The sequence below is a fragment of the Eupeodes corollae genome, chromosome 1 (assembly GCF_945859685.1).
Source record: "Eupeodes corollae chromosome 1, idEupCoro1.1, whole genome shotgun sequence".
Classification (NCBI taxonomy): Eukaryota; Metazoa; Arthropoda; class Insecta; order Diptera; family Syrphidae; genus Eupeodes; species Eupeodes corollae.
The window spans coordinates 222,617,229-222,644,189 of record NC_079147.1 but is presented as its reverse complement, the minus strand read 5'-3'; the positions used below and the strand labels follow the sequence as shown (position 1 = coordinate 222,644,189).

The following is a 26,961-nucleotide window of genomic DNA, read 5'->3' as shown; positions in this document are numbered from 1 at the left end:
AATTCCATTTTTGATCCACAGAGAGGAGGCTTGAAGCCGTATGGCTGTATTAGATGCCGTTTGCTTGCTGAAAATGTCCAGCGGTTTTAGATGGAACAGAACATCAAGTGAGGGGGAGGGGGTAGAGCGAAGTGCTTCTCCCATACACAGGCAGGCCGTTCGATTGACTTTGCTGAGTTTATCGCAATTTGTCGCTATATTTAGCGCCATCCACTATACCGCTACTTCATAAGTAAGGACCCGCCTTATGACCGAGATATAAAGCCAGTGTGTAATGCGGGGCTGTAGGCCCCATTTATTACCAATGGCCTTTTTACAGGAGAACAGGGCAGGGCTACTGTGGCCTTGTTTATTCTCTCTTGAATATTAGGTTTCCAAATTAATTTCTTATCCAAAATGAGACCCAAGTATTTTGCTAGTTCAGAGAATTTAACCGACCTTGAGAAGAAGACAAGGTCGGTTTTTTGTGGGTTAACGCCTAGTCCACACCGATTTGCCCATCTGGTGAGCTTATTTAAAGCGTTTTGTAAGAGTTCTTTAAGTATATTGGCATGTTTACCCGTTACTGCAATAGCAACATCGTCCGCATAAGAAAACACTCTGTACCCCTCTCTTTCTAGAGTAATAAGTAATTCATTTATTACTAAGTTCCAGAGGAGAGGGGATAGGACACCACCTTGTGGCCTAGCGTACGTGAACTAAGTGGATTGCACCGAGGTATGAAGATTGCTGTAGAAGCTCAGATCTTAGCAGCACATTTTAAAACTCTATTGTCGGCTGACGATCATCTTTATCTGTCTAAATTGGACGCGGCGATATCTTTAGGAGAATTGGAGGCAATTCTTTTGGGAATGAAAAACAACAAAGCTGAAGGTATTGATGGTATCCCAGTAGAATTTCTCAAAAACAGCAATGACCTCATATTCCCGACATTTAAAAAAGGTGATGCGATGCAGCCAGAAAACTATAGAGGAATCTCAATACTCAATTCTCTAAGAAAGCTATTCGCGGGAATTCTTTAAAGAAGACTTTCGAACTGGATAGAAAGAACAAACAGTGTAAGTATATTTCAAGAGGGATTTCGTTCCACAACGGATCACATTTTTACCTTAACCTGCATTGCTAGAAAATATACTGAGAAAGAATAAGAGACTATACATATGTATGATTTGTTGATTTTAAAGCCGCATTTAATACCGTCAACAGACAGGCTCTGATTTGTAAGCTGGAGAGGCTTGGAGTGTCTCGGAAGTTTCTGATGCTTTATAACAATTTCTTGTCGTCATCTAGTGCAGCAGTTTGGGATGGTTCCAATGTGTCCGAGTGTTTTGAGACGTCAGCAGGTGTCCCTCAGGGATGTATTCTAAGACCCCTTTTTTCGCGCTTTTAATTGATGATATCTCTGAAATGCTTCCTTGAGGCGTTATGGTCGCTGGAACTCTCATCAAAGTTCTTCTCTACGCTGATGACCTGGTACTAATAGCCGACAACCTCTTTACTCTTAAACTCCAAATTAATCGTCTGGATGAATACTGTAAAAGTTGGGTTCTCCACATCAATGTCCAAAAAACCAAAGTTATGATTTTTGAGAGTCGACATAGAAGGGTGAAGCTGCATGAGGAAACGTGGCGGCTCAATAATCAACAAATTGACATAGTACGTGAATTCAAGTACCTTGGAGTTTTATTTACATCGAACTTAAACTTTGGCAGGCATGCAAAAGAAGTAAGCACTAAAGCTAAGCTGGCGCTAAATATCTTGTGGAAAAGGTTCTTTGCTAACCAAAACATTGACCATTCAACAAAATATCAAGTCTTCAGTGCTACAGTGAACACTTCCAAGTGCTATGGGGTGCAAGCTTTTGGTGTTACGCTCTTCGAAGAATTTGAAGCTGTTCAAAGATTTGTCTTCAAACGAACATTTCGGTTACCGAATTCAGCACCAACCTATGCAATATACGTGGAATCTGGCTTACCACCCATCTACATTAACATCTTAAAAGCGCATGCAGACTATCTAATAAAAGTCATGAGGAGAAATAATACCAGTCTTCATAAATAAATTCTGTTGAGACAACTGCCATTGAACCAGTATCCTTTTAGGAAGTGGCATCAGTTGGCCCTGTCCAATGACCTTTCTCTGTCTTTAACAGTGGCGAACGTTTTCGAATGGCCCAATATTCTTATATCGATTATTGCTAAGACCGATAAAAGGATATATAATTATAATTGTATCAACATCGAATCGAAAAAATTAAGAATTTATCTATCTATCTATCTGCCTATGGACCTATGGAATCCAATTATGGGGCTGTACAAAGAAAACAAATACCGAAATCATCCAAAAATTCCAAAACAAAGTCCTTCGTGGATTAGTTAATGCACCTTGGTACATAAGAAATACCGATCTACATCGTGACTTACAAATAGAAATGGTTACAGAAGTTGTTAAAAAATTCGCTGTATCGCACAACCAGAGACTGCAAAGTCATACTAATTCTGAAATGGAGTCCGTCTTGAATATAAGAAACCATGTTCGGAGATTAAGAAGAACCAAGCCTCATGAGCTTATGGTCTAAAAAAACATGGGAAAGTATTAAAAGTTTAAACTTCTCCCAAAGTGATTGTACAAAATTAAGAAAGAAAATTCGGATGTCGATCCTTCAAGATTGGTCCTGATGAAGAGGTAGTTTTAGTGGTTAAAAGTCCCACACTACTTGGTGTCGAATACTGCCAAGTGTCTTTTGAAGATTTCTCCTGTCAAAAAAAAAATCTATCTTCAAAGCTTTTAGGGGGTTTTGAATATTGCAACAACAACTTTATGTTCCTACCACAAAGCTAAAATGTCATATGTTTCAAATTAGCATATTTTCATGTCATTTCGCATGATATAATTCAAAAATGTTGTTATTTATCTAAATCTATTTCCTGCGTAAAACCGGAAGTATACAAATAGTTCGTTATAACTGAACTCATAACAGATTTTTTAAATCCAACTGCCAACTTAAATAAAATCAATTTTGTCCCGAAAATAAAGAGAATCACAATTTAATTAAATTCTAGAGGTCACTACACTACTATCCCATGAATTTAGCACACTACACAAAAAAAAAACGAATAAAAATGATCATTAAAAACAAACAAAACAAAAACTAACGAATTAACCAAAAAAAAAAGACGAACGTTTTACAGTAAAAATTTAAATAGATACCTACTCGTATTTAGAAATAAACAAAAATCTCACAAAGAACACAATCGATGATGATGATGACGAGGATGATGATGGTAAAGAGTAGGTAAGGTAGTAAGGTAGGTAAGATTGAAGATAGGTATATATCCAATAGATAAAATATCCATGCGGTCAACGAAGAAGTCTATGAAGTGGTGACTTAATCCTTTGTCAGTAGTTTGTGTCTGCTTTTTGAGAGCTGCTTCTGGTTTCAAGATTTAAATGTATCCAAAGCAAAGTGGTAATTATGACGTAACACGACTTATAACTTGACCAAGACACGCAATCTCGATCTTGTCTCAAATTCGAGACTGATCACTTTTCAAATTAAAAAAAAAAAAAAAAAAAAAAAAACAAAGACACTTTTTATTTCCGTGACTCTTTTCTTTAAACAGGTAGATACATTATTTTTTCTTAGAATGCACACTTTTCGAAATTTTTGAAAGCAAAAAACTATAAAACCTTGAACTTCACACAATAATTTGTTAATTTGTTATTTAATAAAAAGAATTCACTTTTTAAAAACAAACTTGGTATCGAATGGAAACCAGAACCGGCAAATCACCACAAGAATTCGAATTCTTTCCGTTCTCACTGCTGCTAGTGGAAACTTAGACTTACGACATAAGGACCCGTGCGCACCAAAGAATATACGAATGTCCGAAGCACGAGTACGGTACGATACGAACTACGAGCAAACGGACCGCTAAGATCACCGCGACAACCAAAAGCAAGACAGAACAACAACAACAATTTCAAAAAACGCACGAGGAATTATTGCAGAACTTTTCGCTGCAGCAGCGGCAGCGCAACCGAACTAAACGCGAACCAATAAGGAAATTCAATTCGCGTATTTGCAGCAAAACAACAGAAACAGAATTTAACAAAAAAAAGGAACTAAAATTAAACCAAACACAAGAACGAACGAAAGACACAAAATAAAAAATATAAAACTTTCAAGATACAAAGAGACTTCTAGCCGTTTCGAAGTCGTTTCGGTTTCAGTTGTTGAATTTATGAATTTGCAACAAGAACAATCTTAATCTTTTTCACATTTGGATTTGAATTTCGCGAAATTGCGCGCGGCTCCGTTACATCGACAAATCCGTTGAAAAGCAACTCAAAGACTGCGGCAGCATAAAATTCATAATAACGCAATGACTGCCGTTGTCGTTTGTCGAAGTCGTCTCAGTCGTTGTGCCGTTGCGGCGGCGGCGGTGCTATGCCGTCATGGAGCGAATAACGAACAGCGGCGCAGCGATGAGCGAAGCAGCAAGCAAAAGCAACGAACGGCCTAAAGTTGTAGACTTTTCGATTCTCGTATTTCGTTGTTGTTGTTGTCTACGATCGAGTCAATCAAGCGAAGGCAAACTTAACCGTCATACACAATACCTACGAGCTACGACCAACACCAACCTCGAGCTCGACGTCGTTGTCGTTGTCATCGAACCCTAGCGTGCAGCAGTCATACTAAAGCAGAACACGGAACGGAATCGGGCGGAAGAAAGGCACCAGCCATGAAGGAAGGCAAAGGCAACACTACTCTGCTGCCGCTCTGTCCGTCCGTTCGTCGTCATCGTCATCCACAATATTCTACCTCTCTACATCCACAACCACACACAACAATCTGCAAACAATAAAAAGCCGGTGTTTGTTGTTTTGTTTTTGTTTTTGTTTTTGTTTTTCTTTTTGTTTGCTATTTACTCTTTTTTATTAATTTTTTCTTATCACCGTCGCGTCGCAGTCGTCGCGTCGTTCGTCGCTCGTCATCGCCATGGAATGGAAATGAATAACCAATACCAATAGACATTGATGCATTTTTCATCATGTTTGGAGGCTTAGAATTTATGTGGAGTTGCTGCGGCCGGCAGGGTTGCCATGCTAGCAATTTAAAAATATTTGTAGCTCAACCGGAGAGCCCACTTTGAATGCAAGAAAAGAGGCTGGGTACCGCCCACACTGATAACTTCCCATCCCGTCTGTCGATTTGTCTTGCTTAAAAGGTTTGTAAGTTTTCGAGTTTTATTAAAAAAGTTATCAGTTAAATTATTCTACAAAAATTTAAAATTACCAACAATATTTTTCATATCAAGAAATAGTTCAGTTTGAAAATCTAGTTTTGTTAAATAGGTTTTAAGTCGAAAACAAATGTTTACCAATTTTAGTAGCGTTTCTTAAATTTTTACAAATTGGATGAATGAAATTAATTTGAGAGATACGATCGTATCAAGAACCGGAACATCAATTTTTACCATATTTGGGGACTATTTTTTTTTAGATTTTATTTTTTTATGAAAAAAACGGACTGTTGGATTTTTATATTTTTTGTGAAATAAAAAAGTTTGAAGACAATATTTTTAATTTTTTAAAAGCTATTTGAGCCGAAAGTTAATTTAAAAAAAAAAAAAAAACTGTCAATTCGATTTTTCTCAAAATGTTACCAGATGATAAAAACTTTATTTTTCGTTGCAGAAAATTGTTTTGGAGATGAAGATCATTTTTTATTCGTTAAATTTTCGAGGTGACAAATTTTTTTTCAGTTTTTGTTTTAAATTTATAAAAAAGGACTGTTAATTGTTTTTTTTTGCTTTCAAAAATATAACAGTTTGGTATTACGTTACAATATATTATATACAATTTAATTCAAGACCCCAGCGTTTTTTGTTTGTTAGATATTTAGGGTTAACCAAACTTTTTACCTTTTTTAAACAGCTATGGTAAAAAAAACCTTACTTACTTTACTAAAGGTGGAGCTACAGTCCTGTGTGAGCTAGGGCCTCACCCAACAAACTTCTCCATCTAGCTCGGTCCCTAGCTAGATGTCTCCAGTTTCGCGCTCTAAGTTGGGTGAGGTCACCTTCCACTTGTGAGCGCCACCTGATTCGCGATCTTCCTCTACTGCGCTGTTCTGTGGGTGCGGATTCGAAGACTTTCCAGGCTGGAGCATTGGTTTTCATGCGCTGTACGTGACCCAGCCATCTTAGTCGTTGGACTTTTACCCTTCTGGCTAAGTCTACATCGCTGTACAGCCCGTACAGCTCGTCGTTCCATCTTCTCCTCCACTCCCCTTCGATGCATACGGGACCGTAGATCACACGAAGAACTTTTTTCTCGAAGGTGCTTTCATCCGCTTTTGTCATAGTCCATGCTTCTGCACCGTATAGCAGGATGGGGATGATAAGGTCTTATATAGCAACACTTTGGTCCCTCGAGAGAGGACTTTACCACTCAATTGCTTTCTTAGTCCAAAGAAACAGCGGTTAGCAAGAGTTATTCTGCGTTTGATCTCAGCGCTGGTGTTGTTTTCTGCGTTTACAGCGGAGCCTAGTTAGATGAAGTCCTTGACTACCTCTACTAAAATCTGTCGATTTTGACGTTTTGACCAAGACGTCGGTATTGTATGTCCTTTCTAGACGACAGCATGTACTTTGTTTTGCCCTCATTAACCGTTAAACCCATTTTTGCCGCCTCTGCCTCAATACTCACAAAATCCACATTGACATCACGCCGAGTTCTTCCGATTATGTCAATGTCAACAGCATATGCCAGTAATTGGACAGACTTTTGAAAGATAGTGCCTCTAGTGTTGACGTGTGAGCTCTGCACTATTCTTTCAAGCACGATGTTAAAAAAATCACATGACAACGCATCACCTTGTCTAAAACCTTTTTTGACATTCCGACCATATCTTACAGATAAGTTGGTGCATGCTCCTAACCAACTTATCTCCAGCTTAAAAGAGCTCGGCATTCAAGCCATCCGCTCCCGCGGCCTTATTAGACTTCAGCTTAGATATGGCAATCTTTACTTCGTCTAAGTCGGCAGCACGGGATTTTTGGCTTTCGTCGTCTATGTCTGCCTATGTCCTGCCTAACAGCGGAATTCAGTTCTTCGTCACCGTTATACAGTCTGCAGAAGTGGTCCTTCAATATCCTCAGCATTGACTGCGGTTCCACTATGATGTTTCCACTTTCGTCTTTGCAGCTTCGGTTGCAGGTTTATGTACCTGTGAATTTCGTTTCACCTGTTCATTAAAAAAAAACCATTCAAGCAATTTTCTTGAGAGTCCTTTCTGTTTATCTGTTTAACAAAATGTATTTGAAGTCGATGTCTCTTCGGGCTCTTGAGCTATGGACGACGATAAAAACTTCGCGCACGTACGGTCGTAATAACGTACGTAAATACGCACGCACAGACATCTTTCCAAAAATCTTTTATTTCGACTCTAGGGACCTTGAAACGTCGAGAAATGTCCAAATTTTCAAATCCACAAATCGGACACATTACAATAACTTCCTATGGGTAGTTAATAAGAGGCTGGGGTGCAATTCACACTGATAACTTCCCATTTGGCCCCGTTCGTCGATTTTTCTAAAACATTAATTAATTAACTTAATCACAACATTTTTTGTAAGATAAGAAAATTTCAACTTTTCAAGTCAATATGTTTCTTTGTGCTTACAACACAAGAAGTCGAAAACGGCTTCTTCTCTTTTTTGTAGTTTTTCGTGTATTAAAAAATGTTGTCCATTAGATTTTTCTAATATTTTGACTTTGGTAAAATAAGTTTGATTTTAATATCTGTCGCAACCCCCCCCCTTTCCCCCTCCGCGAGATTTTTTTAACCAAAAAAGGAATTTTTACCAATTTTAGTGGCATATAAATATTTCTTAATGAAAAAACACCGATTTGATTCTTCTAAGAACGCTATCTTTCGATAAGAACAACATTTTGGGCAAGGGTACGATAATTTAGGCAACAAGATATCATAACGGATTTTTTTTAGAACCGCTTAAAATAAGCATTTCTTACAGTGGGAGGGGTGGAAGCCTATCTCTCCCTGTTTAGGAGGGAGGAGCAATTTCTAAAAATTAAAATTGAAAAAATTGCAGAAATACTAACAATCAAGTATTATACGTTTTTTAAAAGCCGACATTGTATACTATTAGCCTTTTTAAAGACAGCCAATACTATGCATGGTTTTCGAAGAATTTAATTTTAAACTCAAAATTTGAGTAAAAAAAGTTAAAATAATTTTTGTAAACTATGCACAGTTTTGACTGCATTTAAAAACAAGCTATTAAACAAAAATTTAATAAAACTTAGTTGTAAGTACATATTTTTTTAAATTGCTCTTACCGTCTAAAACGGGGAAAATAGACAGACCCCCATAGTAAAAAAACGCTTATTTGAAACTGTTCTACACAAATCAATCATTAAACTTTGTCGCCAGAATGAAATCATTTTAAGTCAATTGTGCAGCTTTTTAAACATTTAAAACCTATTTAGATAATTTTTCAATTCGAAGTCGACGCTAAAAATTAGTTTTAGAATGACGGGTTGACTTTTCTATAATTTTAAACTATGTAAAGTATACTTTAACGTTAAAACACTCGTCTAACTTTAAAACCCACAAAATGCTTCTTTATCTCTTTTAAAGTATGGTTTATCCATTTTAGTTGTTTAACATAAATTTTTTCAGTTTTCTTTTTATAAAAACGCTGTAAATTCAATTCTTTCGAAGTTTTATTAAGTCGGTACAACGTCAAAATGTATAATATTAAATTTAATTAGTAATTCATTCACCTAAGTACAGAAGGACACACAGCCTTTAAAACCTTTTATTTAGGTTCTAGGGACTTCGTTTAGCAGCATAATATTAAACTCTGCTGGGTACCAAGTCACAGTGATGCGCCTGGAAACGTGGTACCTGATGAGATGCCGAGGAAAGGTAAAAGAAGGGAGCAATCCTGTATACAATCAAGTATAAACATCCCATCCTGTGAACTGAAACAGATCATTAATAATAAGATACTTCAAAAAACCAATGGAAGATAGAAAACTCTCGAAACTTGTTCTACGACCATTAAATTATGGCCCAAATTCGACAAAACTATATCGATACCACACAAGAAATAAACCTTTAACCAGACACCTCTTGAATAACTGAAAGAAATTTCAGGAAACAGCTTATTACGCTTTAACAAATTTTCTAAATGGCTAGAGCAAGAAAATCCATAGATATCATAGGCTTATGTTTTATTTCTAGGAAACTTAAGTACTTCATGGTATCACAATGTATCTACATTGATCTAAGTGTGGCTATAACGGCGGCAATCGCTTACCCATGTACCTAACTTAGTGACCTAGTTTAAATTAGGTCTCTAGGTTAGGACCGATTACAAAAACTTATTATGGGAGTATAGAAATCTGGTGCATTTAATCTCAATAATATTAGATGTATAGATGTTTTAAACATAAACCTGCATTACTTGAGAATAAATAAATACAGTTTACGTTTAAAGCTGCTAAAAAGCGCCCTAAAATTGTAATATTTCTGTGGGAATTATCATAACAGTCATCCCCGAGCTAAATATTTTCTTGGAATTATGATAATATTCATCTTTGTTCTCGTCAAGAAGTTAAGTTAAGTTAAGACTCAACAAATGCGTTAACAATAAATTGTATGATGATTTTCTAGATACGGTTCAATGCATTTTGGCATCTCTCTATCCAATGTTTCGAACATTAAACATTAAGTACTGATCCCACATTCTCATTTTTTTCTTCCATATGGAAATTGCTCACCATTCAACAAGACGGCATACAAATTGAATATTTTTTCTGAAGTTGTGTATGGATATAATGGAAGCGGGTCGAAATGCTGTATTTTAAAATACTGTATCGTTAAAATTCTGTATCATACTGTTTATTCATAATACTGTATGGTTATATACTGTAAATGCTGTGTTGTCGAAAATCGGGTATTAACAACAAAAATAATCTGTTTTTTAAGATTCTATAAAATAAAAATAGCTTTGATAATTTAAAAAAACTGCTCACTTTTTTGCATTATCAAAACGCCTATTTACAGAATTTTGAAATACAGAATTTTGGTATACAGAATTTTGAGCTACAGTATTTTGTACAAACAGTATTTTGAGATACAGTATTTTAAATACAGTATTACGATCCATACACGATTTTGAAGCCAACCCAGATATAATTTGAATTCAATTTAATGGTTCATTTATCACGCCCGATTTTACAAATACCCGTTTTTAACACTATTTGTATATATTCGAAAAATCTACCTTAATTATTACAGCTTTGCGTTTTTTCTCTAAGAATCGTTTCAGAATAAATACTTCAGCGTATGGTAAACTAATAAGATTTTTTTGAAAATAAATAAGATACTGCACATTTTTATATGGGAAATGGAATTAAGGGATTGTAGGTTTGGAAAATCATAACCAATTTGATTATAACAAATACTTCATAAATTAACATGGCTTCCAAAGCTACGAATATTTGTCGAATTCTAAAACGTGGTATCTCAAAATTAGTGAGAATAAAAATGTCGGCCAAAATTAGGTTTGTTTAACTTATAGCCCAATTATTATTTGGTTGTTATACTAAATTTTTGGTGAGAATTTTTTTTAATAAAGTCAGCTCTATTTCCGATAAATAGCACAATCTGGCAAGCCTATGCTGTAAAGTTGCAGTAGTCAGTTCAGTTGTCAGTTTATAGTGTGCACTGTGCATCGTACAGTAGATAGAGACTAGAGACAGAGAGTGGAGACTTTTATGCACTCATATAATCGAGTCGTTGGTAGTCATAGTCGTAGATGCAGATTTAGAAGTTGCACTCGTAGTCGTACAGCAAGAACAGCAGCGCTAGCGACCCACCGACGACACCCCATCCAACAGAGCAGATATTATTTTACTTACTACTTATAGTACATTTTGCATGTAATACTTCTACGGTACGGCTTACACTACGACATGCAATCAGCAGCTTGCAGATTTACACCACCAACCTAAGATTTGACATGGAAATGGAGAGTTCCATTATCGTGGATAGGTTGTGTTCCTCGGAGTTGCACTTTATGCGAATCTTTTTTTTTCAGTTTTGGGTTACTTACGGTTCAATGCACATGCCGTGCACTTGCATACAGATGTAGGCAGGCTAACAGGCTGGAAGGCGGCACACCGGCATGGCACGGCCGGCACTGCACTGCATGGCATATTCCTCAATGTGGGCTTAGTTCACATTTGTAAAGAATTGGAAATGTTATCGACGGCAACCAAGTGAACGTAGGTAGGTAGGAAGGTAGGTTAGGTACCTTTATATTGTAGACAAAAAGTTTACGGAATTTAATTCAGAAACCTAATGCTGTTTTTTTCTAACGTATATTATATACACAGGTATATACGTATTTATTGCTTATGTACAATTAAATTAAGTTTATAGGTATTTACTATCACCTCATTACTATACAAATGGGGAAATTTCATTTAAGTTCAAGCTGTGCTATTCAAACATTAAAAGAATGAAAATGGAAAAGGAGAGGGAAGTAAGAGGATACAAATGAAGATTTAACCCATCGGAAGCTACTTTAAACTACAAGTTCAAAAGGGCCAAAAAGGCTAAGTTTCCAAAGCACGGTCTCTTTTTAGAATAAACAATTATTTTGACGTCTTATTGCATTATCTAGCTTCACTTTTCAACCATCAACTGGGAATACAATAATGAGACGTCAAAATCTACCAAGAATATGTGATTTGAAAAACGTCAAAACTATCGATTCACAACTGTCAATATTTCCATAAGATGATAACATGGTTAGTCATTTAGGGGTTTATAAATCATAAGTTACTTGCTTCTGACAGCTGTCAGATAATGCTAAAAATCTTCACAGAAAGTCAGAGTCACTCTCCCGTGGAGCGAAATGAGCCCGATTACTCTTGAACACCATTGGGATGATACAAATGAGTGCTGCAGAGCTCAAACAGCGAATCTTTCAAAAACACGTGCCTGCAAGTCTTAAAAACGCATGACACTAAACACTCGTCATCCCCGTCACTATGTTTGAACCTCAATTCACGAACTTTAAAACGTTATCGATCTTAACGGCTCAACATTTCACAGACTAGTATAAGGACCTTTCTACATGATATCACATATTAACCTCAGAAGGTCCAGATTGATATTGATCTTTTGACTATAAAATTCGCAGATCGTGTTATCAGCCATATTAGCAATCTCAAACGCCTCGGGGCTGTGTTATACCCTTTCAGACTTCATTTGTGCAGACTAAAGTTATAAATGCTCAGAATTTAGAAACGGTCCAAGTACTTGAGGCCAATATTATTCAAACAATACATGAGCTACAGAGTGAAACCATCAAAATATGGTCGCGCTCTTGGGAATCAAGTCGAGTACGACTCTTGAACGACGTTATTGTATTCCACGTTTAATGGGATTGATGGCTCTTACTAAAAAAGCCATGGAAAGAGTTTAAAAAAGAAACTTGTACATATTTGGTTTTCCCTATTATACATTAGAAACTCAAATAAGTTGGAAATTGGATCGAAAAAGGTTTTTGTGTCCAATTAACTTTAATAAACATCATTGATCAAGAGCATAGAGCATTTAAGACTTACCAAAATCTTATCATGAAGTTTAACCAATGATAAGTTTATTTTGGAAAAAAGGAGACCCTCTAAATTGCGCGAACTACAGAGGTATCAGTCTCCTTAACATTCCATATAAGATCCTCTCTGCCGTATTATGTGAACGTCTGGAGCCGTTCGCCAACAACCTGAAAGGTCCTTATCAGTGTGGCTTCAGACCAGGAAAGTCCACTATCCACCAAATTTTCACACTACGGCAGATCTTGGAAAGAACCCTGGAGCTTCGAACCGATACTCACTATCTCTTTATCGATTTTAAGGCCGCGTATGATAGCATCCATAGGAAAGAGCTCTACAGAGCAATGTCTAGTTTTGGCATCTCTGTCAAACTTATCCTTTTTGTGCAAAATGACGATGGATAATTCACACTGCTCTATCAATGTCGGAAAAGATCTCAGCGATGCATTTGATAAAAAAAAAAGTTTTAGACAAGGCGATGCACTGTCATGCGACTTTTTGAATATCGTTCTGGAAAGAATTGAGCAAAACTCAACCGTCAACACTAGAGTGACAATCTTCCAAAGGTCCATACAATTACGAAAATGATATTGACATAATTGGAAGATCAGAGCGTGATGTCAGTGGAGCGTTTTTGAGCGACGGAAGCGAAGAAGATGGGTTTGGTGGTCAATGACAAGACCAAATGTATGCTGTCATCAAAAAAGGACATTGAACAACGACGTCTGGGAAAAAACGTCACCATGGACAGCTGTAACTTCGAGGTAGTTAAGGACTTTGTCTACCTACGACACCAGCGCTGAAAAAAAGAAGAATAACTCTTGCAATGCAAATCGCTGCTTCTTTTGACTTAGAAGGCAATTGAGAAGTAAAGTCCTCTCTCGATTATCTAAAATCTTCCCGGTTGTCATTTATGGCGCTGAGGCCTGGACCCTGTCAAAGAAAGATGAGAGCGTCTTAGGATGCTTTGAGAGAAAAATTTTTCGGGTGATTTTTGGTCCCGTACGCATAGATGGAGAATGGAGGAGAAGATATAACGACCAACTGTACGGGCTGTATAGCAACACTGACCTAGTTAACAGAATTGAAGTCCAACGGCTTAGATGGCTAGGTCATGTCGAGCGAATGGCTCGGAAGGTCTTCGAATCCAATCCCGAGAAACGGCGGCGCTGTAGAGGAAGACCGCGACTCAGGTGGTACATGCAGATGGGTGAAGACCTCAACCAACTTGGCGTGCGAAACTGGAGACTAGCTGGGGACGGAGCTGGCTGGAGACGTATGATGGTAGAGGCCCAGTTCCGCCTCGGAGTGTAGCGTCTTCTTGAGTAAGTTTATTTTGTAGGCTTTCGTTGCAATAGTTAGAAGAAGGAGAATATATTCTGTTGAGTGAGGAAGGCTAAAAGTTGGGAAAATGATTTAAATCTTCTTTTCTTTGCGGCCCAAAAGTTCTGACCTATTGGGTTAAAAATCTCAACTTTCTCAATAATATTGGTAGAAGCTTTGACAAGCCCAAAATCTCATACGTTATTCTTAGCGCTAATAACAAATTTCGTTGCCTTCAATTTAAAACTTATAAAATTTTGATCTTACCTGATGTATATAATATGTATTTAAACCAAAAGAATATGTAAGGCTTGAAGTTCAACTTACCTGAAAAAAAAAAGAAAAAAGGTTTATATTCTATTATTGTGCTAACTTCAACAAATTTTTATGAGCTCAAGTTAAGTAAAAATGTCTTAAAAAATCATATTAAGTTTTTACACAACTCTTTGATGCCTAAAATATCCTTGTAAAAAATGTTTCATACTCATAAAAGCTTCATGGCAACTACCGAAACGCCATTAACAGGCTATTAATGCACCACTCTGGAGTCTAATGTGACACACCATTTGATTTATTATGCGACATCCTTCACCTGTGCACTGAAACTCATATTTCTAAAGTCGAGAGAGGCAAAAATAAAAGAAATGAAAAACTTAGTGTCTACATATAAGCAACTACAAGTTTATTACGACAACGGTGCGGTTGTATTGGCAGCGGCAGCGGGAGCAACAGCCAAGTCCCAGCCCTAGCAACTTTAAAAACACTGATCGAGCAAATCCTATATAGAGACTATAAGGTGTTGGTGGTTTCCTCCTTTCGAATTTTTCTAAGGCCACAACACTCTTAACCTGGTCAGAAGTGATCGAAAAATGTCGATAACCAAACTAACTGCGAAAACAATAAAACACCACGAGCCATAAATCCGTTGCATACTTCATAAATTACCACTTTTTCTAGAAACCCAGCAGCGTGCATAGATTCAGCCAAATGATATTCACACCGATCAACCTTCCCCGTCGTCGTCATCGCTCGCTCGGTCGCCACCACGGTGTACCGCTCCGCACCAGCACCAACACCGGATGGATTCAACGGTAAGTGTGCCAGTCTATGCCACCACTCAACCAACAACGATGCCACAAACAACTTCATAATTCAAAACTTTTTTCAATCGAAGCACTACCTCAACTCTTCACCGATCGTCGAACCTCTCCATTGAGTATGTCCAGTCGCTTCTATTGCCAAATGTGACCTAAAGCGGTAACGTGCCGAGGAGATCTCTCTATCACAATAAAACCCGACTCTACCGCCACCTGGTGATGTCATTCAACACAGCCACAACAAGCCCATGATTGATGGTGCCGAGCGAGGACTATCAGCCTGCCAGCGATATGTGGCAGGCAGTCGATAATCCTCGAACTCATGTGATCCCCATGTGATCCTCTCTCACACAGATCATATGATCTGCTAGTGGTAGATGCTAGAACCAGAAATTGGCAGCCTTGCAACAATTAATTTGCATAATCTCCTCACGCATGTTGTACACCGTTTTGTCCAATGGCCATTTGTTGTTCCTTTCAAAGAAGTATCCATTTCCAGTTGCACTTGTGTGCTAAGGAGCTTATCGCCAGTCATAGCACCAATAAATACGTACTCTCCTCGCTCAGCGATCAGCGCTCGCTCGCCATCCAAAACTGATCGCGTCGTCGTCTTCGTTGGTCGTCTGATCGTTCCAAACAGCCAGGGTGCCTGTGACTGTGCCTGTGCAGTGCAGCGCGACATGGTTGTTCTAATAAATAGCAATGCAAATGCCTTCACTCCATCACAATTTAGCGATGACTTCCTTTTAGTACCTAAGCCGATGCGGAGTATTGAGTTGGCCTGGTATAGACCTAGAGTATGTATATGGATTGGAATGGACGGAAGAGCCTTAGGCTAGTGCACGTTCCTGCGTGATTTTCTGTCTCGTAGTCTTCGTCTTCGTCTGTCGCGTCTTCTCTGAAGAAGATAAAAAACCACAAATTTAAAAGGTGGAACAAACGATCGCATTAGCACCACTTGACAGATGGTCGTCGTGTTCCGACATTGGACATGAATTGCTTATTTCGTGGACCGCTGCGCTGCACTGTTGTAAGATGATTCATACCTTGTAAAGGTTTCAGCCAAATGGGCCCTTTCTTTTTCCCATTAGACTCTGCATAGAATTAAAATATTTCAATGGGGCTATGGTCATTTGTCAATGGCTTGTTCTCATTCTTCAATGATCTGCATGATCGGCTTTGTGTGTGAAGTTGATCGTGTGAAGTAGAAATAGAAGACGACGACGACGCGACGACGACGGTAACAACGATGCCTCAGCCGATGCGATGCGATACAACCGACGGACGTGACGATGACCAAGGTGAAAGAAAAAGGTTTTTCGAATACAAGCTAAGTAACTTGTTGGGGCTTTTTAAACACTGATTATCGATTATGTCTTGCATCTTGCCTTCTATTTCTTGAACGAGAGTGCAAAATTTCATTGTTATAAAGATGGAAGTTACATTCTCTTCCGGGATAAGCATAGAAAACTTTATAATAGCAAAATGGAATTATAAGTAAAGGAAATGGACTCATGTAGTACAAATCCTATTATGCAGCTGCATTTCTTGAGAATGTAATGGCTATCACAGAGATAATAGCCTATCTTGGTTGTTAAGAGCAAAGCTATTACCACGCCACTCAGATCATTTTGTGAAACATGCATTTATCGATTTTATTTTTCTTTAGAGGAATATAATTTCCGGTAGGGATATTTTTCAAACTTTAGTTGTCATACTAATAAAGTAACGTTTTCAAAACTTGAAAATTTATTTCCAAAATGTTTGGCTATATGGGCATGTAAACAAAATTTACGTTTTTGGAGAGAATGATAATCTAAAACTCGACTCCAATACATCGCAAAACAAAATGAGGCTGGGATGCGACCCACACTGATAACTTCCCATCCCGTCTGTCGATTTTTCTTGCTTAAAAGTTTTACAGTTTTTGTTTTATTTCATCAATCAGATTACAAATCTTATAGGCCATACACAATCCTCCAGTTTGGCTTATGAAATCCATACCTTGTAAAATGTTTCTGAACTTTTTCTATTCAGTCTATTGAATTATTGTAATAAGGGTTCAAAATAATGCTCAGTATTGAAGAACTTACCTTACCAGTGAATTGTACAAAGATTTTAAGGTATATGAATCTGAGAATTCCTTGGTGTTTCTTTTTTCTTTTCTTTTTAAGAAACCAAGCATTTGATTTGCTCTGTTTATGATATAATCATAGTGCGGTAAGAATCCTTCTTAGATCCTTCTTTCTTGTTACACGCTCTAAATTTGCATGGTTGATAGCTTGATCAAACTATATGGGATTAGAATTTCGGAAACACGACAAGACTTAACATTTAGAAGCATTTAACAGAAGGTGGTTTAGCTTTCACCAATTATCGAGCCCTGACAGATCTTATCTTCTAAAAGAAGAACTCAGTCGGCTTGACAAAAAAGTTTACGGTAAAGTTTGAGATCATCTGCGAAAAGAAGGCGGTTTGAATTATGAAAAATATCAGTTATATCATTTACAAACAACAAGAATAATAATGGACCCAAATAGCTTCCTTGTGGAACACCAAATGGGACTGAAATATATTTCGAGAGCGAGCTATTAACTTTTACTATTTGAATTCTACCAGCTAAATATGATTCAAACCACTTTAGTAGGTAAGAGTGAATTCCTAGAGAAATTAGTTATTTTATTAAGATTTGATGGTTAACTGCCTCAAATGCGTTTGCATAACATCTGTAAAATTAACATCTGTTTGAAACCCTTTTTCCATTTTTGTAATAATGTTATTTTTTATTAATGCTAAGTTTTTTGCGGTTGCCACAAATCCGTGTTAAGAAACCGAAATATTGTTCTGAAATAACACAGTTAACCTGTTGCAAACTTATTTTTCAAATACTTTTTTCAAATACCTGTTGCAAACTTATTTTTCAAATACAAGAAATTTTACGAATGGGTCTGTAATTGGTTGCGACATTGGCGATAAGAATGAAACCTTACAGCAATTCAAGAATCGCCCTTTTGGCTATTAAAAGATTAAAAATCCACGAAACTGATTGAGTTACTCCATTTTTTTAACAAAATAGCATTTGCGAAAATAGTTTGATTCCGAAATTTATTTTTGCTAACGAGATTTTTAATTGAAAAACAATTTTTACCAATTTTAGTAGCATTTCTTGAAAGTATTTATTTCTTGTGTAAACAAAAACAAATTGGATAATTGAAATTAATTTGAAGTCAATATCTTCTCAATTTTTATCAAATTTATTTTTGTTTTTTGAAAAAACGGACCGTTGAAACAATATTTTCGTGATATAAAATTAGTTTGAAAGCAATATTTTTAATTTTTGAAAAGGTATTTGAGTCGAAAATCAATTGTTACCAACTTTTAGTAATGTTTTTTTTTGTAGGTTTTTATTTTTATAAGAAAAAAAAACTGTCAATTTCTAATTTTTTTGGAAATGCTTATTTTTTGTTCGTGAAAATATTCGAGGTGAAAAATATTTCATCAGTTTTTTTGAGTTATAAAAAAACGTTAGTTGGATTTTTTCCAAAAATATACTACTTTGGTATCATGTTACAATATATAATTTAAAATTGTATTCCAAGTCTCTAGCGTTTTTGGTTCGTGAGATATTTTGGGTTGCCCTTGAAACTTCGAGAAATGTAAAATGTTTCAATTCGACAAATCGTAACGATTACAGTAATTTCCTATGGGAAGTTAATAACTGATACAGTACATTGGCCCATATGCCATTAGTTCCAAAACCATTCCGAAGTAATTGTAGTTTTCATAATAGCTGTCTCTATCATATAGAGAAATGTAAAAAGAGTAAAAACGAAAATCAGTGAATCGTCTTCACTATAAAGATCCACGGATTTTATCTTCTTCTCGCAACTTAAACCTTTCATTTCAAGTGGAGAGCTTACTAAGGACGTAATTTGTCTAAGTTAATTTCTTTTCTAATTTCTCTGTCTTTTGAAAAGTTCATTGTTTGGGTGTCAGAAGTAAGAAATATTTACGCCAATTTGTATTTGGACTACTTTTTTCGGAATTTTTTGAAAAAAAATGGTATTATTGAAATCGGTCTAAATTTATCTCCTTTCGTAGGTTTTGGTATAGGAATAACCTTTTCAGGTCCATTGCTGAGCAAATTCGCATATTTTTACAAAAGAGTTGAAAATATGTTTTATAAATGGCAGCATTGTGAGAAAAATGATTCTCCGAAAGGAAAGGTGCGTGTCATGTCATATGGCATTTGATTTCATGGAAAGGAGGGCTTCATTCAAATCCTCATCTGATTTTTTGAAAAACTAGGTATTCCGTCGAGTTTGCGGTTATTGTTGAAGTTCAAGCGAAAGCTGTATTGAGAGCGAGTATATCTAACAGACCTATTAATAAAAATACCTTACCCACTGGATAACACAAGTTATACCTGACACATGGATAGTGAAATTATTCGTTTGATAAATATGTTCATTACTAAACATATTTTTTCCACATGGTATCTTTCCATCGAATAGCACCAAAATTCTGCCAGATAAACATTATCAACCATCTTATTGCAGGCAGCCATGTGCCCACGTCTAATATCACCATTTACGTCGTCTCTAAATATGTAATCAATTTTAGCATGTTTGTCTTTAAGAATCGGTACCTCGATCTAAAAAGCCGTTTGCCCAATTCTTTTAACTAAATGATTCGTGCTTTATAATTCTTATTTTCTAGTTTCGATTTCAATTGTCCAGCGATTTAAAAATTTGTTTGTTCAATTATAAAATATCTAAAGTACAAATTTTTACTAAAAGTAATGTCATTGGAATTGTGTGAAATTGGAAAACAAATCAGTGAAAGGATTCGTTTTACTTTTTAACATAAAAGTATCAGCTGTTCAGGAAAATGAATTTCCGTTCGGAAAATCGCAAAATCATTTTTAGAGAAAAGTTATTCTTTGTGTGATTTCCGATCGATCAGTATATAATTTTCATTTCCAATCAAAGGGAAACACGTTCAGACATCGATTCAAAAATGTATCCGGAACGATTTCAATGATACCTAAAACTGGTCCCTTATACGCAAAAATCCGTAAAATAGCTATCCGTTTGTTGTTATCTGTTGATTACAAAATTACTACAAAATAATAAAGCTAATAAGATATATACAAATTTACAAGGAATTTAAGATTAAATTTAATTAAATAATTAATCAATTACATATTTCAAAACATTTTTTCTTAAAACAATCTCTATTCATAAAAAGGTCAATTTCATTATAAACCATATTAAATAGATACATAGAACGCATAATTGGTTCATTTAGACCATAATTAGTCTTAGGATAAAATAATACATTAATCTTGCGAAAAACTCGTGATGGAATATGGAATGGAATTAATGAAAGCAAATCAAAAGAAATAGTTCTGCTATCGATTAATTCCTTTAAATAAAATACGTTTGACTTGTCTCCGACATTTAAGCGTTTTTAAGGCAATAAGTATGAGACCACGCCTTAATCTGGTAAAGATCCAACTCAGTTGAGTTTAAGTTAAGTGCATAACGAGTGAATCTATTCTGAACTCTTTCGATTCTCAAAATATTATTTTCATAAAAAGGAGACCACACGATACAACAATATTCTAAAACAGGTAAAACTATAGACATAAATAAGGTCTTCAAATGACCTTTTGATACAATGTAATCAACGTGAGATCTAAAGTCAATCTTTGAATCAAAAATCGCTCCAAGATCATTTACTTCAATTTCCCCTAGAAGACTAACATCATGGAATTTATATTCAAAGTCAATAAGTGATGAAGACTTATTTACACTAAAATTTTACACTTGGAGTAATTCAGCTGAAGATGATTGTAGTTGCACCAATTAAGGAAATTGTCTGCACTAATAAGCAATAAAGATTATAAAAAGAAGTGGACCCAAATGACTGCCTTGTGGAACACCCGTCACCACGTGTACAAGATTTGAAACACAATCATCTATTTTAACAGCTTGTTTTCTATCAGAAAGGTATAAATCTAACTACTGTAAAAATGAAGCATTTAATCCTAACATCTTAAGCTTTTGTAGGAGAAGACCATGATGAACGCGATCAAAGGCTTTAACGAAATCAGTATAATTTGTCTACCCTTTTCAACATGATTATAACAATAATTTGTAAAAAGACTTAAATTAGTACACGTTGATCTACCCTTTCCAAAACCATGTTGTTTTTGAGACAAGAAATTCTTGACAACAAAATAAAGTATTTGGGTGGCCATTTTTCAAAAAGTTTCGGAATAACTGAAAGTTTTGATATTGGTCTATAGTTCTTCACTAAGTGCTTGAGGCCACTCTTATAAATGGGATCTCTATAAGATATTTTCCATTAATAAAGAAAAACACAAGTTTGTATAGATTTATTAAAAATAAGGGTTAACACATGTTGACGAAAGCATAGGAGGAATCAAATCAAAGCCAGGTTTTTTTGACACATAAATTTCTTTTAAGCTATCCAGAATATCTTGTTCTGGAAAACTCTGTAGTTTAAAATCAATCAAAGTATTTATACCAGGATACAAGCTGCTGATATTTGTTAAAATATCAAAATCATAAGAAGTTCGAAAGAATCGAGCAAATAGGTCACATGAGGACTGAATATCATAGGACATTGAGGAAAAGATGAACAATTTCTTTTAGAGCTCAGAAATATAAAAAAAGATTTCGAATTATGTTTTTTTTTACATTTGATTCAGTATTTATAATATAATGTCTATACAAAAACTTGTTGAAAAAATCAAATTCTTTTCTAAACTGAAAAAATACTGCACTATCTTCCGAAAATTTGCTTACTTTATAACTTATAGCTTATATGCCTTCTCTAAATTTTGTATCCTTTTGTCAAACGATGGAAGCTTAAACGACTTGTTCTTAGTCAAGGTAGGAACAAATCGTTCAATGCCAATACTTGTAAACGTATCATCTAGAGACTTCCAATAGATCTCTCCAGTTGACAGTGTTATAAAAATTATTTAATGCCGTGAAATCTGCCTTTGAAAAATTATATTTTGTTTGTTATATTTAAGGCTAACACACGTCTATTATTAGGAGTTCAGAGCACTATATTTAATATTTGTAAAGTCTCTGTTAAGAATTTTATCAATCTGTCGAGAAATTGTTATTTGAAATTGAAAAACTAAAAGCATCAAATTGTCTTTTGAAAAACCTAGACCAGAAATTTGATAATGTTGGTTGAGACATTTTTAAAGTAGTCTTTGGACAATTTAACGGTTCGATTAGTTTGAGATAACAGCTAAGAACAAATCTTTTTGTCAAAGGTCAAACCTAAAACCTACAAAAATCTACTCCTCAAAACTTCTTCCTCATTTGGTTGCTCAACTTCCAAAAACTCCATAGAAAGAAATTAATTTCTTGACGCATAGAAATTTTTGAGTTGGAAGTCAAATTTCCAAGCAGAAGAAAAATTCATTGATCAACTCATGTTAACTATGTGAGATTGATACTTTATACTTTATTTAACATCACAACAAAAATTCCACTTTTCAAAACTACATATCTTCGTGATTATTTTAATATCATTACCAAACCAGAAGTTGTAATAAAACAATCTTAAAAAACATCAATAAACTGAAAAAGCTTTTGAAAAACTGATGTCAAAACGTTTCGTGTTTACAAGCGATAATGTAACAAGAAATGTCACTTCTGGAAAACACGCCTATGTTCCGAATTTCGATCGAAAGTGAATTGAAATCAGTTTTCAATTTCATGTGAAATGAATTTGCATGTTCTTCAATTCGAACGATTTCGAAAACTTCGAACTGTCAGAACTGAAGGATCATCCATTTTTATTTTGTTTCTGAAGTAAAATTGTTGGTGTTGTGGAAATAGAAGCAAAATTGTTGACAATTTTAAGTGAAAAAAAGAAGAAGAATTCAAGAGAAAAAATAAGAAGACAAATTTTTCCGAGACAAATCAAATAATAAAGTTTTGCCTGACACAATGTAAAGGCGTGATATGTTCTAAAAGAAATAGAACCTTTTATAATACCTTCATCGATTCATTCAATTCAAAAACTTGCTGGAACCCTCCGATTTCTAGCAGAAGGAAGCTATCAAAGATCAATTCACAGAAATAAAAAATGGAACAAACCTAAATACGGAACATCCATTTGCATGTTCGAAAATCCAGTTCACGATAACGTATTGTAGAACGCCCTAATTCACTTTCGCAAAGTATATTCACATTAATTGTGAAATGCAGAACATAGGCATGTTATCATGAAAGATTCAATTTGATCCTATTGTTCTCGATTTCAAGGCCTCTGACATCTGCTTGAGTATGACTCTTAAAAAAGAGTTTTTAAACAGTTGTTTGAACGTTTGTATAAAGGTTAAGCGTTAAAATTCCTCACATGAATTACACCAACAACTCCATGCAGCTCTTGTTGTTAAAAATAACTAAATTGCTGTCATTAAATCTTTTCTGCCTTCTTGAACTTCACATCTCATTACCTTACGAACACCTTCAAAAGTGCATAATTTTAGAATACTTTTTTTGAAAATGATGATCATTCCAACATTTGCCAAAAAGATCTCCTCTTTCTTATTCCACATGATCATAAGCAGTTCCCAAATCCCGAGTCCCGACCTGCCTTCACACACAAAATATTGCGCACGGGCACACATAACACCACCAGAAAAAAACAACAACAAGAACTGTCATTACGAGCTAAATTAATAGCCGGTGTAATTTTTCCGTGACGCCTCATCAGCGGCATCACCTCTCTCGATTCCCGATGTCTTATGTTCCTGTTCCTGTGGGATAAAAATAGAAAGTTTTTTCTTGTTTTGTGTGTTTGCTTCTTTGCTTTGCTTTTGCGAAATGCGAACTGTAAGGCGCGACATAATAATATCTAAAGATCTAAGCTGCACCTTTAGAATAACACGATCACAAAATAGTCGCGTCTTGTGTGTCACGCGAGAGATTCCAAAGTATAATAAAGGAAACAACAACAACAATTAAAACTGTCAAACTCCCACCAAAGAAGATGACGAAGACGACAACTATGCCGACGAAGATGTAGAAATGGACATACCATCGGATCGGCTAGCAGCGTCATCGTCACTGCCGCCATCTTCATCATCGCTTCTTCCTTCCTTATACAAACCTTATATCGCCAATGAACCTGAACCTCGCATCTCAAAACTGGGCAAGGGTACTCGCTTTCGTCGTCTTCGTTGCCTTTAACGTTGTCTTCGTTGCAGAAACAGAAAAACAGCAACAGCAGCGAAAACTCCTTTGTCACTCTCGATTGCAACCAACCATGCGGGACGTACGACGCGACGCACGGACGGTTCTTGATTCTAGATTCTAGTTAAGGCGCGCAACACCAGCTTCTATAAATAGCCTTCACCTTGCATCGTTATAGGTTTTGGTTTTGGTTGTGACTTGTAAGTTGTTTTTGCGCTCATACATAGTTAGTCTGGAGTTTCCTTAATCAGCAGAGCGGCATCGGCATCGCTCTTGGATAGTTGCCTAGTTGTATGACGATGATGGCCTTCTGTGGTTCTTCTGTTCTTCAAAACAAGCAAAAAGCGAATACAGTAGTCGCCATATCGTATCGCGGCAAAGTCACGCAAAAGAATCTCTGAGAACCAAGTCGCGTAGGTTATTCTGTCATTTATTGTCGTGCACACCCCAAAAATGGAATAGAAAAGCGAAATTTTGCAGCGACAAGGATGCACATCTCCAAGAAGTCTTGAACAGAGTTGCCAAGGTTTGTTTTAAGATACAAATCAATATAGGTATTTCTCAAAAACGTAAATGTAAACTTCATCTCTAAACCAAATTTTTAAGAGCTTTAAGATCACTCTTAGAATTTCATCTTAAATCATTTAGGAAAAAGCAAACGTGGGCCGATGTTTAGATCTTCAGACCAGTAAAAGTTCTTTTCAAAAAATATTTTGCATGAGTAAGTTAGGCTATGGCTACCCTGCTCATGCATATAAGGGATAATGTAAACATTTTTTGTATGGATACCGAGTCTAGCGTCTAGCCCCAACATTGCCTGTGTCACCTCACCCTGATCGGGTCTATCTATTCCACAAATGTCGGCGCTAAAATAAATATATACAAACCCGAATTGGACGGACTGATGGATCGAAAGGATCCACAAAGATCATTTATAGGATGCCTTTTACTTTCCGTTCCAAAGAAGGTGAAAACTAAAAGAACATGATTGTGCTGAAAATTAGCACATGCTGCTTCCCATCTCCAGTTTCCAGCCAGCACGGCCTGATGCTTGCCAATGCCAACCAGCTACAATTTTAGGACAAGCAACATTTCTAGGTGCAAGCAGGCATTGCACGCTGCTGCACACAGATCATATCGCGAAAGAGATGTGATGCTTGTGTATTGTTCGCTTGCGTCCCTCGTTGGGCGCACAAAGATGCATCCCATTTCTAGAGCCCCAGACAATAATGGTTTAGTTCTAGTTGCGGGCCCTATAAACGCGTTACCTCGCTTCTCTCCTATGTGCATAGCCTCATGCTCCTTAGGTACTATCGTGCTCTATCGTGCAGACGTTTGTTGGCCATTCGACGTTGTTGTTTCGAGTTTTCAAGTTGTTGTCGTCGTCGTGGTCGGATGGAATTTCGTGACATAAGGATAATTAGCTTGGTTATGAAGATCACCGAGCAGACACCTGATAATTATGGAAAATATGCAGGCGATATTATAAGTAAAAATGTTTGTAGAGCTCGATGCTGGAGATGTGAAACTCCGTGATGGCACCATAGAAGAGGAGGTCTGACAATTTGTGTGCACATTAGCGTGGCTGCAAATTGTATAAATTGTGATCACAATGGATCGTAAAATATTTCATGTTAATATACCAACAACTGCTTAACGAAGATAACCCCACCCAACTGAGCTATCCGTAAATCCTTGACCGCCTATACCTACCTTTGAGGTAGGTTAGGTAAAGCATACAAAAAGACATGCAAATAAAGAAGTGATGATGGAATAAATTTACGTATAGTTTATGATAATGGAAGAACCTTGTTGTCAGGCCCCAGGGTGTGGCTATATTTGTATGTAGCTTCATAATGAACGTTTGAGAATCTTTGAGAGATTTAAAAGGTTCTTAGTTTAGGATCCCACTTATGCATCTTTGCTAAAATGGAATTATGAAGAAAATCCTCACATTTAAAGTCTTAGGTCTGTTGATTATTGATTATGGTGATCAATAGGGAAACTATACTTGACAAGTTTCATATATTCAAGCCTTAAGTACAATACGCAGCAACTCCAGAAAAATTCGACTAAAAGCTTTGTAACTTGGAAAAAATTCCGATAGCTCTGATTTTTGGAGGAAACCTTCATTTATACCTCCTTAACAGGAGACAAGAGACGACGAAGTAGGGTCTTGTCAAGATAAAGATTTAAGTGCATTAAATTTTACACAAGAGAAAATAGAAATGACTGTTGAAGACTTGAATATTTTTAGTGATATCTTAAATAGCTTTAGTTTTAGTTTTGGATAAAGCTACTAAAATTTTTCGTAGTGATCTTAACAACGTTAAAAAGAGCCATGTTACGTGAATATATCTATCACAAATTAAAAGTGAAAACGTAAAGTATTGGATTGGGAGCCTAGTCTGTTACATAAGAACGTGGTCACTGTTAAATAATAACAACAATTGATTTTTCGAAAATTGGCAAATTTATTGATAATTTGGTCGTCTCAATGCAAATACCTCAGTAGCAAGTCCAATTTCCTGCATTGTCAATTATGGCCTGGCACCGTTCGGGCATTCTTTCCACTAGTTTTTCTGCATATTCTACCGGAAAAGACCTCCAAATATTCCGAATTT

The 26,961-nt window shown here is 36.1% G+C and overlaps 1 protein-coding gene across 3 annotated transcripts in view; it reads right to left on the bottom strand.

The window, feature by feature from the left end:
• The window catches only part of LOC129940117 (protein sprint), a 534,823-nt gene that overhangs the window by 380,900 nt on the left and 126,962 nt on the right, over positions 1-26,961 (bottom strand). Inside the window, exon 1 of one of the 3 annotated variants that reach the window (XM_056048366.1) lies at positions 3,215-3,556. The exons of the other annotated variants lie outside the window; for them this stretch is intronic. The gene's annotated coding sequence lies outside the window, so the exon portion shown is untranslated. Of the gene's footprint in view, positions 1-3,214; positions 3,557-26,961 lie in introns of those variants that run through there. 3 annotated transcript variants of the gene reach the window in all.